General features: G+C 38.5%; 1 protein-coding gene across 4 annotated transcripts in view; it reads left to right on the top strand.

Moving 5' to 3' along the window:
- The first annotated feature begins 5,091 nt into the window (after positions 1-5,091).
- The window catches only part of CDCA4 (cell division cycle associated 4), a 37,609-nt gene continuing 19,899 nt past the window's right edge, over positions 5,092-22,801 (top strand). For 2 of the 4 annotated variants that reach the window (XM_053697248.1, XM_053697245.1), the window contains exon 1: positions 5,104-5,207. The gene's annotated coding sequence lies outside the window, so the exon portion shown is untranslated. Of the gene's footprint in view, positions 5,208-22,801 lie in introns of all 4 variants that reach the window. The other 2 variants (XM_053697247.1, XM_053697246.1) reach the window with 2 other exon arrangements.

Raw genomic sequence — 22,801 nt, 5'->3', positions numbered from 1 at the left:
TATCAATGATATCAAAGGTTTCTCACCAATTTATCATTTGTCTGTGTTTATTTTAATTTGCTAGCTAAACCTATGAGGTTCGTGGGCTCATTTCTTAGAGCTTGAAGAGTGCATGTAATCATTATGCAATTTGACCACTAGAGGGCATTTGGATAGCATTTGTATATCATACAGCATATTTACCATGTATTGATCATTGATGTCTAAAATGTTGTTATGTCAGAACAACAAATAAGTGGTCATTTTTCATAGGCATAGATACAAGGGTAAGCACATAAGTCACACGTATTTCTCCATGTTTTGTTGTTTCCAACTTGATAATGCGTAATACAGTGTTTTCTTTGTAATCAATAATTTTCTGACTGTCCCTTTAAGCTGTGTTATTGGCATTCAAACAGTAATATTCCATCATGGATAATTGTAATGGTAATTTTGTTTGCGATTCGGGAAACAGTTTGGACATCACATCACAGAAACCAATCAATATCATTAACAAGGATAGGTATGTGATGTGGTTTTCACACACTTATAACCCACACTCTGCAAACAATCTGCCTCCATGGACCCGGTCCCATAGAAGTAGATTATATACAGAGTGTGGTCCACAAGTGTATGAAAACCACATCATTACATACCTATCCATTACACATTAAATAAAAATAACATTAAACATGAAAACAAATACTTACTTCCTCTTCCTTCCCCTCTTCCCACTGGGCTGAGGCTCTGGGAGGGTCAACTGCCGACTCCGACGAGTTCTCATTGGATATGTTGTGGGAAGAGTGGAAGGAAGAGTACTGGGACGACCAAGGTGAGGAGGAGGAGATGGGCCGGCAGGAGGAGATGGGCCGGCAGGAGAAGATGGCCCGGCAGGAGATGGCCCGGCAGGAGAAGATGGCCCGGCAGGAGAAGATGGCCCGGCAGCAGGAGGCCCAGCAGCAGGAGGCGGACCAGGAGGCAGACCAGCAGGAGGCAGACCAGCATGCGCCTCCCGGAAGAAATTAAACATCTCTTGTTGGAGATTAAAGGTTCTGTTTTGGCCTTCTTCTATTCGAGTAAGGATGTTTATTATTTGGTTTTGGCCTTCAATGATTTTGTTTTGTCCTTCAAGAATTCTAGTTCTGCCTTCTATATTTTGTATCCGGGAGTTACGCATCTGGTCAATGTAGTCTAGTAGAACCCGCACCTCCGCTATTTCCTCTTGTTGTGCTTGGCGGGGTGCCCGTGCACGGCGGGTGCGGGTCCTTGAGGGGCCTCTGGTTCCGCGGCCTCTTCCTCTGCTTCCGGGGCCTCTTCCTCTGCTTCCGTGGCCTCTTCCTCTGCTTCCGTGGCCTCTTCGTCACGGGGGGCCTCTTCCCTCCGAGGTGGAGATTCATCCCCACCACTCTCATCCCGGGGAAAAGGAGGAGCCTGTATTTGCTGTGCTGCCTCCTCCCCAGACTCTGTATATTTGAAAAAGAAAGAAATGTATATATTAGCATATTTCCAAATAAAGCTTTAAATGACTTAGCTTACGATACAATTACAAATGCAGCCTCATTAATCCACTTTGAAATCTAACAATCAATACGATTTCCGCATTTTCTAAACCGTGTTTGTGATATCTCTGGTCAATCTGAATGTTTTAGCGTTTGTTTTCAGTCTGTTTAAATGCACACCTAACCTATAGCCTAGATACTGATGTAACCGCAAAGTAATTGTGAATGCGTGTAAACAACGTTATAGCATTAATCTGATCCTTAAAGGGACATGAAACCCAATGTTTTATCTTTCATGATTTCGAAGCATACAATTATAATCAACTTTCTAATGTACTTTTCTTATCTAATTAGCTTCATTCTCTGGATATTCTTTGCTGAAAAGCATATCTAAATATGCTTAGAAGATGCTGATTGGTAGCTGAATATAGCTGCCTCCTGTGATTGGTTCACCGTGTGCATGGCTATTTCTTCATTAAAGTATATCTAAAGAATGAATCAAATTAGGTAATATAAGTAAATTTGAATGTTTTGTCAAATTGTATTCTCTACCTCACTCATGAAAGTAAAGGTTTGCGTATAGTGTCCCTTGAAATACATTTGTATGTGAATTTATTCTTAAATGAGCTTACCGTCAGATGAGAATGGCAGGTTCCCGGTATCAATTCCTCCGATACCGATTACATCCACCTTGGAGATGCTGGTACGCAACATTTCCTCCCATCGGCAGTAATCGATTTCCAGTGCAGGGCCGCCACCGGTTCCTGCGGCATGTCGGGCCTCCAGGCTGAACTTTTTCTTAAGATCCATCTTGCAGTCCCGGTATCGATGTTTAATAGAGTCCATATCTCTGTTCCGGCCACCCAGTGCATTGACTGCATTCCTTATCTCATGCCAGAGCTTCCTCTTCTCAGTCGGGTGGTCTTCTGATGCTGCAGCCTCCTATACCTGGCCATATAGGCTTCTACGAGGGCCTCCTTCGAAAACCTCGCCTCCCAAGTCGCCTTGGCCTTCCCCTGTGACGATGCCCTCTGTTTCCCGGACTGTGAAGCCCTACTCTGTCCGCCACTGGGCCCAACCACTTGTTCATCTTGAACCAAGTGGCTGGGTCCACCCACCGCTTCCACCCCCGCTTCCTGCCCCCCTTCCTGCCCTGTTCCTCTCCCCCTCCCTCTCCTCCCCCCTCTACCTCTCCCCTGCCTGCCCTCCATCTCTTCCCTAAACTAAACCCCAACTAAGCAAACAAAAAGTGAGTGTGATCAAATGAAAGGGGGTCAAAATAAAGAACTAAAAAGACCAAAATAAGTGCTGAAAGTGTGAAAGGGATATAAATAAAAGAGGGTAAGGAGTATTTAAATGAACAAAATGAAGAAGACTAAAAGGAGGATATGTAAACTAAATGTAACTTGGGGATGGGTATGGGATAAGAGTAAATGGGATGAAAGGGAATGGGACTACAGGGAATGGGATATGGAGTGTAGTATGAGAGGGTATGGGGTATGGAGTGTATGTAGTGTTATTGATAAGTGTATGTATGTATTGAATGTGTTTGCATGTAAATGTGTTAAGTGTACAGAAAAAGCACTCGCACACTCACCCAAACCAACTGTCGTTCACTAACTCACACTAGCACTAACTCTCTAACTCACACTAGCACTAACTCTCTAACTCACACTAGCACTAACTCTCTAACTCACACTAGCACTACCTCTCTAACTCACACTACCACTAACTCTCTAACTCACACTAGCACTACCTCTCTAACTCACACTACCTCTCTAACTCACACTACCACTAACTCTCTAACTCACACTACCACTAACTCTCAATAACTCCCACTACCAATAACTCACTCACAATAACACTAACTGACTCACAATAATGCACAAAATCTCTAAGCTCCAATCTCCAAAAACCCACCAGCAACACTGTGAAAGAAGCCATGCTTGTGTGGTGCTTATATACCCTGTGTAAATGTTTAATGATGTACCGGTTTGCTTTGTAAATTGTGTTCAGGTGTGCTTTATTGTTACTTATTATTTGTGCAATGTGTATTAGGTGTGTGAATTTGCGCATGCTCATTTTGAGTTAGTATTTGTGGAATGTGTAGAATGCGATGATGTCATAGTGCTCGTTTTCTATAACATTGACCAATAGTATTATGTTTAAATGTGAATTTGCGATGGTGTGGTATTAGTGAAGTGTTGTATATGTATGTTTGTCCTAATATATAGTGATATTGAATGCGATTATTTTGCTAGTGTATGTTTTTTTTATTTTTTTTCCTTGTTGTTATTTTGCGTATTTCCGCATCTTAAAGTATATGCGTATTCCCTGTATTTTATTTTATTAAAATTCCCCCCGCTTGTGAATGTGTAATGCTTATGTGCTTTGTTTAGTGATTGTTGTTGTGACATTTGCGGTGTGTTATTGTTGTGCATGATGTGGTATGCGTCATATGACCGAGCTGTGCGTATTTCTCGCGAGATTGAGTGTTAGGTGAAAAAAGCGTTTGTTTGTTTTTCCATTGATCTCTATGGGAGACTGTCTAACGCGGGCATGATTCCGCGTGTGAAATACACGCGTTAGGAGTATCGTTAGGTTTTGTTTGAATTCTAAATACCGGAGTCAAACAATGCCGTGCGTTAGACATAAACTACGCGTAGCGTTAGCACCCCATCTACCGCCAAACTCCAAATCTAGCCAGAGACACTGTTAGGATTATCTTCGCTAACATACTAAACAATGAATCGAGCGACCCATTGTTAGTATGTATCTCATCGGAGCTCATAATATTGCGCATGCGCACAAATTAAGTAATCGAGTACGAGCACGTTCCTTACACATACGGCGGGTGGGACAGCTGATCACAGTGAGAAAGATAAAGCCTGAAGAAAGCGAGGGGGCGGAGGAAGCGATAGAAGAGCAAGATCGCAATTATATAAATATTTAAAAAAATAAAAAGTTAGCGACTGATTGATAGTAAATTAAACTAAAGCAGTATTCAAATGGAGTTAAATTTACTTGCACTTTAAGCTGTTAGCGCTGTGGGTGGAGTCATCTACTACTAGTTAGTAGTTTTCTCTTTTAGTATTGTTAAGGTAATTGATAGCTGCAGTGTTGGCAACAAAGCATAAGGTGAGAAGAAGTGTGCAGCAGGCGCTAAATGATTCAGTATGGGAGGAGGATGCTGATTACACAGCTAAACAGATGATCAATATCACGGGGTGAAGGCTTTGTATTGACTGCAAATGATTTATAGGTGGGGATCTGTTCTATCGGCTGAGATATAAATTCTACTACAAACCGTGCTGTTGTGCGATAAAGTTTGTATAAAGGTGTCAGTGAATATAGAGGAGAGTGTAATCTGTGACATTATTATTATTATTATACCGGATTAGCTCTATATCCGATAAGGGGTTAGCGCTCTTATTCTTTACATCCCGTATACCGAGTCAATATGGCGGAGTATAATTCTTGTCAGCCCTTTAATACAATTTAAAACTCGAGCTTTTTTACAACCAATCAGAGCGCCCGGCGCTGAAGGTGGGATCTTGAGGTGTAGCTATGGTAATAATGTGTGCGGACCAATGAGCGTCGTTTTCGGTCAGGACACGCCCCGTGTGTTTTCTGTGAGCGGAGGGTTAGGAGGAAGCTGAGAGTGTTCGCTGCCCGCCTGACGCGCACGGATCTCCGCGAGTGTATGTCGCCGCCTACCGAACTCTCACGGTGAGTGCTGGGGAGGGAGGGGCTCTGTGAACGGGTATGACTGTGTACGGTGGGGCAGAAGCGGGAAACCTGTGTTCTTGCTATAGTCCCTTGTTATATTGTGAGGTACACGGCTTAGCCCGCCTGTAACAATGACCCGACAAAATGGCGCCGGTGGTTTGTCGAAATGTGCGACCCGTCTGAATGTGCGACCGTGACGTCACCACATTCCTGAGTGCTCATGTGACTGGTTGCAAAATCCGAAAGAACAGCTGTCTGGTCATAGGATTTGCAACCGTAAGTGCGCAACTGCGCATGCGGGTCGCAGAGAAAAAGCACATCAATTTACTGGGCTTCTACATAGCCATGTGCAAATTAAAAATAGCAGACAGAACACGGATGGCCCCTCGGGTTAGCCCATAGACCAATGAAAGGGGCAGCAAACAAACCCAGCACAAGATGTTGCTGACTCCTCGCCGCCTGTCACAATCAAAGCACGGTTTGGCACTGGGGCACCAGCCAAAGCCACTAGTTACCGTCAGCATACTCAAACCCCCTCCCTAGAATCTAAGCTGCAAATAACAGTGTAGGAAGTCACCCATTAATATTTTATAAAGAATATACGGTAGTTCATGGGTTAATTCTACACATGGGAGTGTCTAGCAACAAGCTAGAAGAATACAGCTATTGTCAGCAGGGGAAAGTGAGTCCCAAGGCAGGGGTCACAAACCCATGCACCAGATATATTCACATACATATATAGAGGGGTCACAAACCCATGCACCAGATATATTCACATACATATATAGAGGTGTCACAAACACATGCACCATATATATTCACATACATATATAGAGGGGTCACAAACCCATGCACCATATATATTCACATACATATATAGAGGGGTCACAAACCCATGCACCAGATATATTCACATACATATATAGAGGGGTCACAAACCCATGCACCATATATATTCACATACATATATAGAGGGGTCACAAACCCATGTACCATATATATTCACATACATATATAGAGGGGTCACAAACCCATGCACCAGATATATTCACATACATATATAGAGGGGTCACAAACACATGCACCATATATATTCACATACATATATAGAGGGGTCACAAACACATGCACCATATATATTCACATACATATATAGAGGGGTCACAAACACATGCATCATATATATTCACATACATATATAGAGGGGTCACAAACACATGCACCATATATATTCACATACATATATAGAGGGGTCACAAACACATGCACCATATATATTCACATACGTATATAGAGGGGTCACAAACACATGCATCATATATATTCACATACATATATAGAGGGGTCACAAACACATGCACCATATATATTCACATACATATATAGAGGGGTCACAAACACATGCATCATATATATTCACATACATATATAGAGGGGTCACAAACACATGCACCATATATATTCACATACATATATAGAGGGGTCACAAACACATGCACCATATATATTCACATACATATATAGAGGGGTCACAAACCCATGCACCATATATATTCACATACATATATAGAGGGGTCACAAACACATGCACCATATATATTCACATACATATATAGAGGGGTCACAAACACATGCACCATATATATTCACATACATATATAGAGGGGTCACAAACACATGCACCATATATATTCACATACATATATAGAGGGGTCACAAACCCATGCACCATATATATTCACATACATATATAGAGGGGTCACAAACACATGCACCATATATATTCACATACATATATAGAGGGGTCACAAACCCATGCACCAGATATATTCACATACATATATAGAGGTGTCACAAACCCATGCACCATATATATTCACATACATATATAGAGGGGTCACAAACCCATGCACCATATATATTCACATACATATATAGAGGTGTCACAAACCCATGCACCATATATATTCACATACATATATAGAGGGGTCACAAACACATGCACCATATATATTCACATACGTATATAGAGGGGTCACAAACCCATGCACCATATATATTCACATACGTATATAGAGGGGTCACAAACCCATGCACCAGATATATTCACATACATATATAGAGGGGTCACAAACCCATGCACCAGATATATTCACATACATATATAGAGGGGTCACAAACCCATGCACCAGATATATTCACATACATATATAGAGGGGTCACAAACCCATGCACCAGATATATTCACATACATATATAGAGGGGTCACAAACTCATGCACCAGATATATTCACATACATATATAGAGGGGTCACAAACTCATGCACCAGATATATTCACATACATATATAGAGGGGTCACAAACTCATGCACCAGATATATTCACATACATATATAGAGGGGTCACAAACCCATGCACCAGATATATTCACATACATATATAGAGGGGTCACAAACACATGCATCATATATATTCACATACATATATAGAGGGGTCACAAACACATGCATCATATATATTCACATACATATATAGAGGGGTCACAAACACATGCACCATATATATTCACATACATATATAGAGGGGTCACAAACACATGCACCATATATATTCACATACATATATAGAGGGGTCACAAACACATGCACCAGATATATTCACATACATATATAGAGGGGTCACAAACTCATGCACCATATATATTCACATACATATATAGAGGTGTCTCAAACCCATGCACCATATATATTCACATACGTATATAGAGGGGTCACAAACCCATGCACCATATATATTCACATACGTATATAGAGGGGTCACAAACCCATGCACCATATATATTCACATACGTATATAGAGGGGTCACAAACCCATGCACCATATATATTCACATACATATATAGAGGGGTCACAAACCCATGCACCATATATATTCACATACATATATAGAGGGGTCACAAACACATGCACCAGATATATTCACATACATATATAGAGGGGTCACAAACCCATGCACCAGATATATTCACATACATATATAGAGGTGTCTCAAACCCATGCACCATATATATTCACATACATATATAGAGGGGTCACAAACTCATGCACCAGATATATTCACATACATATATAGAGGGGTCACAAACACATGCACCAGATATATTCACATACATATATAGAGGGGTCACAAACACATGCACCATATATATTCACATACATATATAGAGGGGTCACAAACACATGCACCAGATATATTCACATACATATATAGAGGGGTCACAAACCCATGCACCATATATATTCACATACATATATAGAGGGGTCACAAACCCATGCACCATATATATTCACATACATATATAGAGGGGTCACAAACCCATGCACCATATATATTCACATACATATATAGAGGGGTCACAAACCCATGCACCAGATATATTCACATACATATATAGAGGGGTCACAAACACATGCACCATATATATTCACATACATATATAGAGGGGTCACAAACCCATGCACCATATATATTCACATACATATATAGAGGGGTCACAAACCCATGCACCAGATATATTCACATACATATATAGAGGGGTCACAAACCCATGCACCATATATATTCACATACATATATAGAGGGGTCACAAACCCATGTACCATATATATTCACATACATATATAGAGGGGTCACAAACCCATGTACCATATATATTCACATACATATATAGAGGGGTCACAAACCCATGCACCATATATATTCACATACATATATAGAGGGGTCACAAACCCATGCACCATATATATTCACATACATATATAGAGGGGTCACAAACCCATGCACCATATATATTCACATACATATATAGAGGGGTCACAAACCCATGCACCATATATATTCACATACATATATAGAGGGGTCACAAACCCATGCACCATATATATTCACATACATATATAGAGGGGTCACAAACGCATGCACCAGATATATTCACATACATATATAGAGGGGTCACAAACGCATGCACCATATATATTCACATACATATATAGAGGGGTCACAAACCCATGCACCATATATATTCACATATATATATAGAGGGGTCACAAACACATGCACCATATATATTCACATACATATATAGAGGTGTCACAAACCCATGCACCATATATATTCACATACATATATAGAGGGGTCTCAAACCCATGCACCATATATATTCACATACATATATAGAGGGGTCACAAACACATGCACCAGATATATTCACATACATATATAGAGGGGTCACAAACCCATGCACCATATATATTCACATACATATATAGAGGTGTCTCAAACCCATGCACCATATATATTCACATACATATATAGAGGGGTCACAAACTCATGCACCAGATATATTCACATACATATATAGAGGGGTCACAAACACATGCACCAGATATATTCACATACATATATAGAGGGGTCACAAACACATGCACCATATATATTCACATACATATATAGAGGGGTCACAAACCCATGCACCAGATATATTCACATACATATATAGAGGGGTCACAAACCCATGCACCAGATATATTCACATACATATATAGAGGGGTCACAAACCCATGCACCATATATATTCACATACATATATAGAGGGGTCACAAACCCATGTACCATATATATTCACATACATATATAGAGGGGTCACAAACCCATGCACCATATATATTCACATACATATATAGAGGGGTCACAAACCCATGTACCATATATATTCACATACATATATAGAGGGGTCACAAACCCATGCACCATATATATTCACATACATATATAGAGGGGTCACAAACCCATGCACCATATATATTCACATACATATATAGAGGGGTCACAAACACATGCACCATATATATTCACATACATATATAGAGGGGTCACAAACCCATGCACCATATATATTCACATACATATATAGAGGGGTCACAAACCCATGCACCATATATATTCACATACATATATAGAGGGGTCACAAACGCATGCACCAGATATATTCACATACATATATAGAGGGGTCACAAACCCATGCACCATATATATTCACATACATATATAGAGGGGTCACAAACCCATGCACCATATATATTCACATATATATATAGAGGGGTCACAAACACATGCACCATATATATTCACATACATATATAGAGGTGTCACAAACCCATGCACCATATATATTCACATACATATATAGAGGGGTCTCAAACCCATGCACCATATATATTCACATACATATATAGAGGGGTCACAAACCCATGCACCATATATATTCACATACATATATAGAGGGGTCACAAACCCATGCACCAGATATATTCACATACATATATAGAGGGGTCTCAAACCCATGCACCATATATATTCACATACATATATAGAGGGGTCTCAAACCCATGCACCATATATATTCACATACATATATAGAGGGGTCTCAAACCCATGCACCATATATATTCACATACATATATAGAGGTGTCACAAACCCATGCACCATATATATTCACATACATATATAGAGGGGTCTCAAACCCATGCACCATATATATTCACATACATATATAGAGGGGTCACAAACGCATGCACCATATATATTCACATACATATATAGAGGGGTCACAAACTCATGCACCATATATATTCACATACATATATAGAGGTGTCACAAACCCATGCACCAGATATATTCACATACATATATAGAGGGGTCACAAACCCATGCACCAGATATATTCACATACATATATAGAGGGGTCACAAACCCATGCACCATATATATTCACATACATATATAGAGGTGTCACAAACACATGCACCATATATATTCACATACATATATAGAGGTGTCACAAACACATGCACCATATATATTCACATACATATATAGAGGGGTCACAAACCCATGCACCATATATATTCACATACATATATAGAGGGGTCACAAACACATGCACCATATATATTCACATACATATATAGAGGGGTCACAAACACATGCACCATATATATTCACATACATATATAGAGGGGTCACAAACCCATGCACCATATATATTCACATACATATATAGAGGTGTCACAAACCCATGCACCATATATATTCACATACATATATAGAGGGGTCACAAACACATGCACCATATATATTCACATACATATATAGAGGGGTCACAAACACATGCACCATATATATTCACATACATATATAGAGGGGTCACAAACCCATGCACCATATATATTCACATACATATATAGAGGGGTCTCAAACCCATGCACCATATATATTCACATACATATATAGAGGGGTCACAAACCCATGCACCAGATATATTCACATACATATATAGAGGGGTCACAAACCCATGCACCATATATAGAGGGGTCACAAACCCATGCACCAGATATATTCACATACATATATAGAGGTGTCACAAACGCATGCACCATATATATTCACATATATATATAGAGGGGTCACAAACCCATGCACCATATATATTCACATACATATATAGAGGGGTCACAAACGCATGCACCATATATATTCACATACATATATAGAGGTGTCACAAACACATGCACCATATATATTCACATACATATATAGAGGTGTCACAAACCCATGCACCATATATAGAGGGGTCACAAACCCATGCACCATATATATTCACATACATATATAGAGGGGTCTCAAACCCATGCACCATATATATTCACATACATATATAGAGGTGTCACAAACCCATGCACCATATATATTCACATACATATATAGAGGTGTCACAAACCCATGCACCAGATATATTCACATACATATATAGAGGGGTCACAAACCCATGCACCAGATATATTCACATACATATATAGAGGTGTCACAAACACATGCACCATATATATTCACATACATATATAGAGGGGTCACAAACTCATGCACCAGATATATTCACATACATATATAGAGGGGTCACAAACCCATGCACCAGATATATTCACATACATATATAGAGGGGTCACAAACACATGCACCATATATATTCACATACATATATAGAGGTGTCACAAACACATGCACCATATATATTCACATACATATATAGAGGGGTCACAAACACATGCACCATATATATTCACATACATATATAGAGGTGTCACAAACGCATGTACCATATATATTCACATACATATATAGAGGGGTCACAAACACATGCACCATATATATTCACATATATATATAGAGGGGTCACAAACCCATGCACCATATATATTCACATACATATATAGAGGGGTCACAAACACATGCACCAGATATATTCACATACATATATAGAGGTGTCACAAACCCATGCACCATATATAGAGGGGTCACAAACGCATGCACCATATATATTCACATACATATATAGAGGGGTCAAAAACCCATGCACCATATATATTCACATACATATATAGAGGGGTCACAAACCCATGCACCATATATATTCACATACATATATAGAGGGGTCACAAACACATGCACCATATATATTCACATACATATATAGAGGGGTCACAAACCCATGCACCATATATATTCACATACATATATAGAGGGGTCACAAACCCATGCACCATATATATTCACATACATATATAGAGGGGTCACAAACACATGCACCATATATATTCACATACATATATAGAGGGGTCACAAACCCATGCACCATATATATTCACATACATATATAGAGGGGTCACAAACCCATGCACCAGATATATTCACATACATATATAGAGGGGTCAAAAACCCATGCACCATATATATTCACATACATATATAGAGGGGTCACAAACCCATGCACCATATATATTCACATACATATATAGAGGGGTCACAAACACATGCACCATATATATTCACATACATATATAGAGGGGTCACAAACCCATGCACCATATATATTCACATACATATATAGAGGGGTCACAAACACATGCACCATATATATTCACATACATGTATAGAGGGGTCACAAACACATGCACCAGATATATTCACATACATATATAGAGGGGTCACAAACCCATGCACCATATATATTCACATACATATATAGAGGGGTCACAAACACATGCACCATATATATTCACATACATATATAGAGGGGTCACAAACCCATGCACCATATATATTCACATACATATATAGAGGGGTCACAAACACATGCACCATATATATTCACATACATATATAGAGGGGTCACAAACCCATGCACCATATATATTCACATACATGTATAGAGGGGTCACAAACACATGCACCATATATATTCACATACATATATAGAGGTGTCACAAACCCATGCACCATATATATTCACATACATGTATAGAGGGGTCACAAACCCATGCACCATATATATTCACATACATGTATAGAGGGGTCACAAACACATGCACCATATATATTCACATACATATATAGAGGGGTCACAAACGCATGCACCAGATATATTCACATACATATATAGAGGGGTCACAAACGCATGCACCATATATATTCACATATATATATAGAGGGGTCACAAACCCATGCACCATATATATTCACATACATATATAGAGGGGTCACAAACCCATGCACCATATATATTCACATACATATATAGAGGGGTCACAAACCCATGCACCATATATATTCACATACATATATAGAGGGGTCACAAACACATGCACCATATATATTCACATACATATATAGAGGGGTCTCAAACCCATGCACCATATATATTCACATACATATATAGAGGGGTCTCAAACCCATGCACCATATATATTCACATACATATATAGAGGTGTCACAAACCCATGCACCATATATATTCACATACATATATAGAGGGGTCTCAAACCCATGCACCATATATATTCACATACATATATAGAGGGGTCACAAACGCATGCACCATATATATTCACATACATATATAGAGGGGTCACAAACTCATGCACCATATATATTCACATACATATATAGAGGTGTCACAAACCCATGCACCAGATATATTCACATACATATATAGAGGGGTCACAAACCCATGCACCAGATATATTCACATACATATATAGAGGGGTCACAAACCCATGCACCATATATATTCACATACATATATAGAGGTGTCACAAACACATGCACCATATATATTCACATACATATATAGAGGTGTCACAAACACATGCACCATATATATTCACATACATATATAGAGGGGTCACAAACCCATGCACCATATATATTCACATACATATATAGAGGGGTCACAAACACATGCACCATATATATTCACATACATATATAGAGGGGTCACAAACCCATGCACCATATATATTCACATACATATATAGAGGTGTCACAAACCCATGCACCATATATATTCACATACATATATAGAGGGGTCACAAACACATGCACCATATATATTCACATACATATATAGAGGGGTCACAAACACATGCACCATATATATTCACATACATATATAGAGGGGTCACAAACCCATGCACCATATATATTCACATACATATATAGAGGGGTCACAAACCCATGCACCAGATATATTCACATACATATATAGAGGGGTCACAAACGCATGCACCATATATATTCACATATATATATAGAGGGGTCACAAACCCATGCACCATATATATTCACATACATATATAGAGGGGTCACAAACGCATGCACCATATATATTCACATACATATATAGAGGTGTCACAAACACATGCACCATATATATTCACATACATATATAGAGGTGTCACAAACCCATGCACCATATATAGAGGGGTCACAAACCCATGCACCATATATATTCACATACATATATAGAGGGGTCTCAAACCCATGCACCATATATATTCACATACATATATAGAGGTGTCACAAACCCATGCACCATATATATTCACATACATATATAGAGGTGTCACAAACACATGCACCATATATATTCACATACATATATAGAGGGGTCACAAACTCATGCACCAGATATATTCACATACATATATAGAGGGGTCACAAACCCATGCACCAGATATATTCACATACATATATAGAGGGGTCACAAACACATGCACCATATATATTCACATACATATATAGAGGGGTCACAAACACATGCACCATATATATTCACATACATATATAGAGGGGTCACAAACACATGCACCATATATATTCACATACATATATAGAGGTGTCACAAACGCATGTACCATATATATTCACATACATATATAGAGGGGTCACAAACGCATGCACCATATATATTCACATATATATATAGAGGGGTCACAAACCCATGCACCATATATATTCACATACATATATAGAGGGGTCACAAACACATGCACCAGATATATTCACATACATATATAGAGGTGTCACAAACCCATGCACCATATATAGAGGGGTCACAAACGCATGCACCATATATATTCACATACATATATAGAGGGGTCAAAAACCCATGCACCATATATATTCACATACATATATAGAGGGGTCACAAACCCATGCACCATATATATTCACATACATATATAGAGGGGTCACAAACACATGCACCATATATATTCACATACATATATAGAGGGGTCACAAACCCATGCACCATATATATTCACATACATATATAGAGGGGTCACAAACACATGCACCAGATATATTCACATACATATATAGAGGGGTCACAAACCCATGCACCATATATATTCACATACATATATAGAGGGGTCACAAACACATGCACCATATATATTCACATACATATATAGAGGGGTCACAAACCCATGCACCATATATATTCACATACATATATAGAGGGGTCACAAACCCATGCACCAGATATATTCACATACATATATAGAGGGGTCAAAAACCCATGCACCATATATATTCACATACATATATAGAGGGGTCACAAACCCATGCACCATATATATTCACATACATATATAGAGGGGTCACAAACCCATGCACCATATATATTCACATACATATATAGAGGGGTCACAAACACATGCACCATATATATTCACATACATGTATAAAGGGGTCACAAACCCATGCACCAGATATATTCACATACATATATAGAGGTGTCACAAACCCATGCACCATATATATTCACATACATATATAGAGGGGTCACAAACCCATGCACCATATATATTCACATACATATATAGAGGGGTCACAAACACATGCACCATATATATTCACATACATATATAGAGGTGTCACAAACCCATGCACCATATATATTCACATACATGTATAGAGGGGTCACAAACACATGCACCATATATATTCACATACATGTATAGAGGGGTCACAAACACATGCACCATATATATTCACATACATGTATAGAGGGGTCACAAACACATGCACCATATATATTCACATACATATATAGAGGGGTCACAAACGCATGCACCAGATATATTCACATACATATATAGAGGGGTCACAAACGCATGCACCATATATATTCACATATATATATAGAGGGGTCACAAACCCATGCACCATATATATTCACATACATATATAGAGGGGTCACAAACCCATGCACCATATATATTCACATACATATATAGAGGGGTCACAAACCCATGCACCATATATATTCACATACATATATAGAGGGGTCAAAAACCCATGCACCATATATATTCACATACATATATAGAGGGGTCAAAAACCCATGCACCATATATATTCACATACATATATAGAGGTGTCACAAACCCATGCACCATATATAGAGGGGTCACAAACGCATGCACCATATATATTCACATACATATATAGAGGTGTCACAAACCCATGCACCATATATAGAGGGGTCACAAACGCATGCACCATATATATTCACATACATATATAGAGGTGTCACAAACCCATGCACCATATATAGAGGGGTCACAAACGCATGCACCATATATATTCACATACATATATAGAGGGATCACAAACCCATGCACCATATATATTCACATACATATATAGAGGGGTCAAAAACCCATGCACCATATATATTCACATACATATATAGAGGGGTCACAAACACATGCACCAGATATATTCACATACATATATAGAGGGGTCACAAACACATGCACCATATATATTCACATACATATATAGAGGGGTCACAAACACATGCACCATATATATTCACATACATATATAGAGGGGTCACAAACCCATGCACCATATATATTCACATACATATATAGAGGGGTCACAAACCCATGCACCAGATATATTCACATACATATATAGAGGGGTCACAAACCCATGCACCATATATATTCACATACATATATAGAGGGGTCACAAACCCATGCACCAGATATATTCACATACATATATAGAGGGGTCACAAACCCATGCACCAGATATATTCACATACATATATAGAGGGGTCACAAACACATGCACCATATATATTCACATACATATATAGAGGGGTCACAAACACATGCACCATATATATTCACATACATATATAGAGGGGTCACAAACTCATGCACCAGATATATTCACATACATATATAGAGGGGTCACAAACCCATGCACCATATATATTCACATACATATATAGAGGTGTCACAAACGCATGCACCATATATATTCACATACATATATAGAGGGGTCACAAACACATGCACCATATATATTCACATACATATATAGAGGGGTCACAAACTCATGCACCAGATATATTCACATACATATATAGAGGGGTCACAAACTCATGCACCAGATATATTCACATACATATATAGAGGGGTCACAAACACATGCACCATATATATTCACATACATATATAGAGGGGTCACAAACCCATGCACCATATATATTCACATACATATGTAGAGGGGTCACAAACACATGCACCATATATATTCACATACATATGTAGAGGGGTCACAAACACATGCACCATATATATTCACATACATATGTAGAGGTGTCACAAACGCATGCACCATATATATTCACATACGTATATAGAGGGGTCACAAACACATGCACCATATATATTCACATACGTATATAGAGGGGTCACAAACACATGCACCATATATATTCACATACATATATAGAGGTGTCACAAACGCATGCACCATATATATTCACATACATATATAGAGGGGTCACAAACGCATGCACCAGATATATTCACATACATATATAGAGGGGTCACAAACACATGCACCAGATATATTCACATACATATATAGAGGGGTCACAAACACATGCACCAGATATATTCACATACATATATAGAGGGGTCACAAACCCATGCACCAGATATATTCACATACATATATAGAGGGGTCACAAACTCATGCACCATATATATTCACATACATATATATAGATGGGTCACAAACCCATGCACCATATATATTCACATATATATATAGAGGGGTCACAAACCCATGCACCATATATATTCACATACATATATAGAGGGGTCACAAACACATGCACCATATATATTCACATACATATATAGAGGGGTCACAAACACATGCACCATATATATTCACATACATGTATAGAGGGGTCACAAACACATGCACCATATATATTCACATACATATATAGAGGGGTCACAAACACATGCACCATATATATTCACATACATATATAGAGGGGTCACAAACACATGCACCATATATATTCACATACATATATAGAGGGGTCACAAACACATGCACCATATATATTCACATATATATATAGAGGGGTCACAAACCCATGCACCATATATATTCACATACGTATATAGAGGTGTCACAAACCCATGCACCATATATATTCACATACATATATAGAGGGGTCACAAACCCATGCACCATATATATTCACATACATATATAGAGGGGTCACAAACCCATGCACCATATATATTCACATACATATATAGAGGTGTCACAAACACATGCACCATATATATTCACATACATATATAGAGGGGTCACAAACACATGCACCATATATATTCACATACATATATAGAGGGGTCACAAACCCATGCACCATATATATTCACATACATATATAGAGGGGTCACAAACCCATGCACCATATATATTCACATACATATATAGAGGGGTCTCAAACCCATGCACCAGATATATTCACATACATATATAGAGGGGTCACAAACCCATGCACCATATATATTCACATACATATATAGAGGGGTCACAAACCCATGCACCATATATATTCACATATATATATATATATATAGAGGGGTCACAAACCCATGCACCATATATATTCACATATATATATATATATAGAGGGGTCACAAACCCATGCACCATATATATTCACATACATATATAGAGGGGTCACAAACCCATGCACCATATATATTCACATACATATATAGAGGGGTCACAAACACATGCACCATATATGTTCACATACATATATAGAGGGGTCACAAACACATGCATTATATATATTCACATACATATATAGAGGGGTCACAAACACATGCACCATATATATTCACATATATATGTATAGAGGGGTCACAAACACATGCACCAGATATATTCACATACATATATAGAGGGGTCACAAACGCATGCATCATATATATTCACATACATATATAGAGGGGTCACAAACGCATGCACCATATATAGAGGTGTCACAAACACATGCACCATATATATTCACATACATACGTATAGAGGGGTCACAAACCCATGTACCATATATATTCACATACATATATAGAGGGGTCACAAACGCATGCACCATATATATTCCCATACATATATAGAGGGGTCACAAACGCATGCATCATATATATTCACATACATATATAGAGGGGTCACAAACCCATGCACCAGATATATTCACATACATATATAGAGGGGTCACAAACCCATGCACCAGATATATTCACATACATATATAGAGGGGTCACAAACACATGCACCATATATATTCACATACATATATAGAGGGGTCACAAACCCATGCACCAGATATATTCACATACATATATAGAGGGGTCACAAACCCATGCACCATATATATTCACATACATATATAGAGGGGTCACAAACCCATGCACCAGATATATTCACATACATATATAGAGGGGTCACAAACACATGCACCATATATATTCACATACATATATAGAGGGGTCACAAACACATGCACCATATATATTCACATACATATATAGAGGTGTCACAAACGCATGCACCATATATATTCACATACATATATAGAGGGGTCACAAACCCATGCACCAGATATATTCACATACATATATAGAGGGGTCACAAACCCATGCACCATATATATTCACATACATATATAGAGGGGTCACAAACCCATGCACCAGATATATTCACATACATATATAGAGGGGTCACAAACACATGCACCATATATATTCACATACATATATAGAGGTGTCACAAACGCATGCACCATATATATTCACATACATATATAGAGGGGTCACAAACGCATGCATCATATATATTCACATACATATATAGAGGGGTCACAAACGCATGCACCATATATATTCACATACATATATAGAGGGGTCACAAACGCATGCATCATATATATTCACATACATATATAGAGGGGTCACAAACGCATGCACCATATATATTCACATACATATATAGAGGGGTCACAAACGCATGCACCATATATATTCACATACATATATAGAGGGGTCACAAACGCATGCATCATATATATTCACATACATATATAGAGGTGTCACAAACCCATGCACCATATATATTCACATACATATATAGAGGGGTCACAAACGCATGCATCATATATATTCACATACATATATAGAGGGGTCACAAACACATGCACCAGATATATTCACATACATATATAGAGGGGTCACAAACACATGCACCATATATATTCACATACATATATAGAGGGGTCACAAACACATGCATCATATATATTCACATATATATATAGAGGGGTCACAAACCCATGCACCATATATATTCACATACATATATAGAGGGGTCACAAACACATGCACCAGATATATTCACATACATATATAGAGGGGTCACAAACACATGCACCATATATATTCACATACATATATAGAGGGGTCACAAACACATGCACCATATATATTCACATACATATATAGAGGGGTCACAAACACATGCATCATATATATTCACATACATATATAGAGGGGTCACAAACACATGCATCATATATATACAGATGCACACACACACAGAGATGCGCGCGCACACATATTCACAGATGCATATACAAGCGCGCCCATACATACTCACACACATACATGCACTCAGATGCGTGCGCACACATGCACACAGATTCACGCTCGCGCATGCACAAATACACAGATGCGCACATACATGCATGCGCGCGCACACACGCATATATATATATATATATATATATATATATATATATATATATATATATATATATTTATATAATAAAAACCTGTCATGTTGGGGGTACTTGAGAACCGTGTTTGAGAATCAGTGCCATAGAAAACCCCTTAACCCTAATGTCAAGATAGCCTTCCTCATTTCCCAAATAATGTGCTTACAATTCAGCCAGAAGGCCTAGCCCTGCCCCTTAGAGTACAAGGAACCATGCCCCAGTGCATGCAGTAAAAGTGCCTTGCCAACCCCAGGCCTGACTCTATAGTGACCCTCTTCTGCTGCACACACGCTCCCATAGGGCCTCTAGCTCTGACATGGCTTACAGAATAGTTGCTGCTCTCCCTTCCACTGGACCCCTTAAATATTCTGACTAAATGTCCCAACCATAGGAATTAAGAGGCAACAAGGTGCTGCTAATCAAATGCCTTTAAATAATTGCTCATCAGCAAGTGTGACCACCTTTTATAAAAGCCAGAATTTTAGCAGTTTGCTGGTCTAGAGCATTCAGGAGAGTTAATGCAATGATCTTAGAAGAAGCAATTGTTGCCAATCAGTCTGGGGAGGGTTATAAGGCCATTTCCAAACAATTGAAAGTCCATCATTCTACAGTGAGATTATTTACAAGTGGAAAACATTCAAGACTGTTGCTAATCTTCCCAGGGAAAGTGTTCTATGCAGGGATACAGGCTACAGGGTAATGTTGAGGATGGATCTAGCAGAGCACCAACTCTTTCAGTGACATGAAGGTTGTGTGTATGTAGCGGACCACAGTGACACCCCTTTCCCCAAGTGAGAACAGAAAATTTGTCACACATACACACACACAATATTTACCACCTGGGTTCAGCTTCAATTTATCCCAGTAATGCTTCAGTCTGATCCTCCCTATTACGGTCAGTCTAGCGCCGAAATACCAGGCAATTCCTCTGTGAACGAAGAACACAACAACCTTCATTGGGACTCGTTGCTTGGTGTGCTTAGAGGAATATGTCTACACCTCACGGACGAGGCCCAAA

Source organism: Bombina bombina, chromosome 1, assembly GCF_027579735.1.
Source record: "Bombina bombina isolate aBomBom1 chromosome 1, aBomBom1.pri, whole genome shotgun sequence".
NCBI lineage: Eukaryota > Metazoa > Chordata > Amphibia > Anura > Bombinatoridae > Bombina > Bombina bombina.
This window is presented reverse-complemented; position numbering and strand designations above follow the sequence as displayed.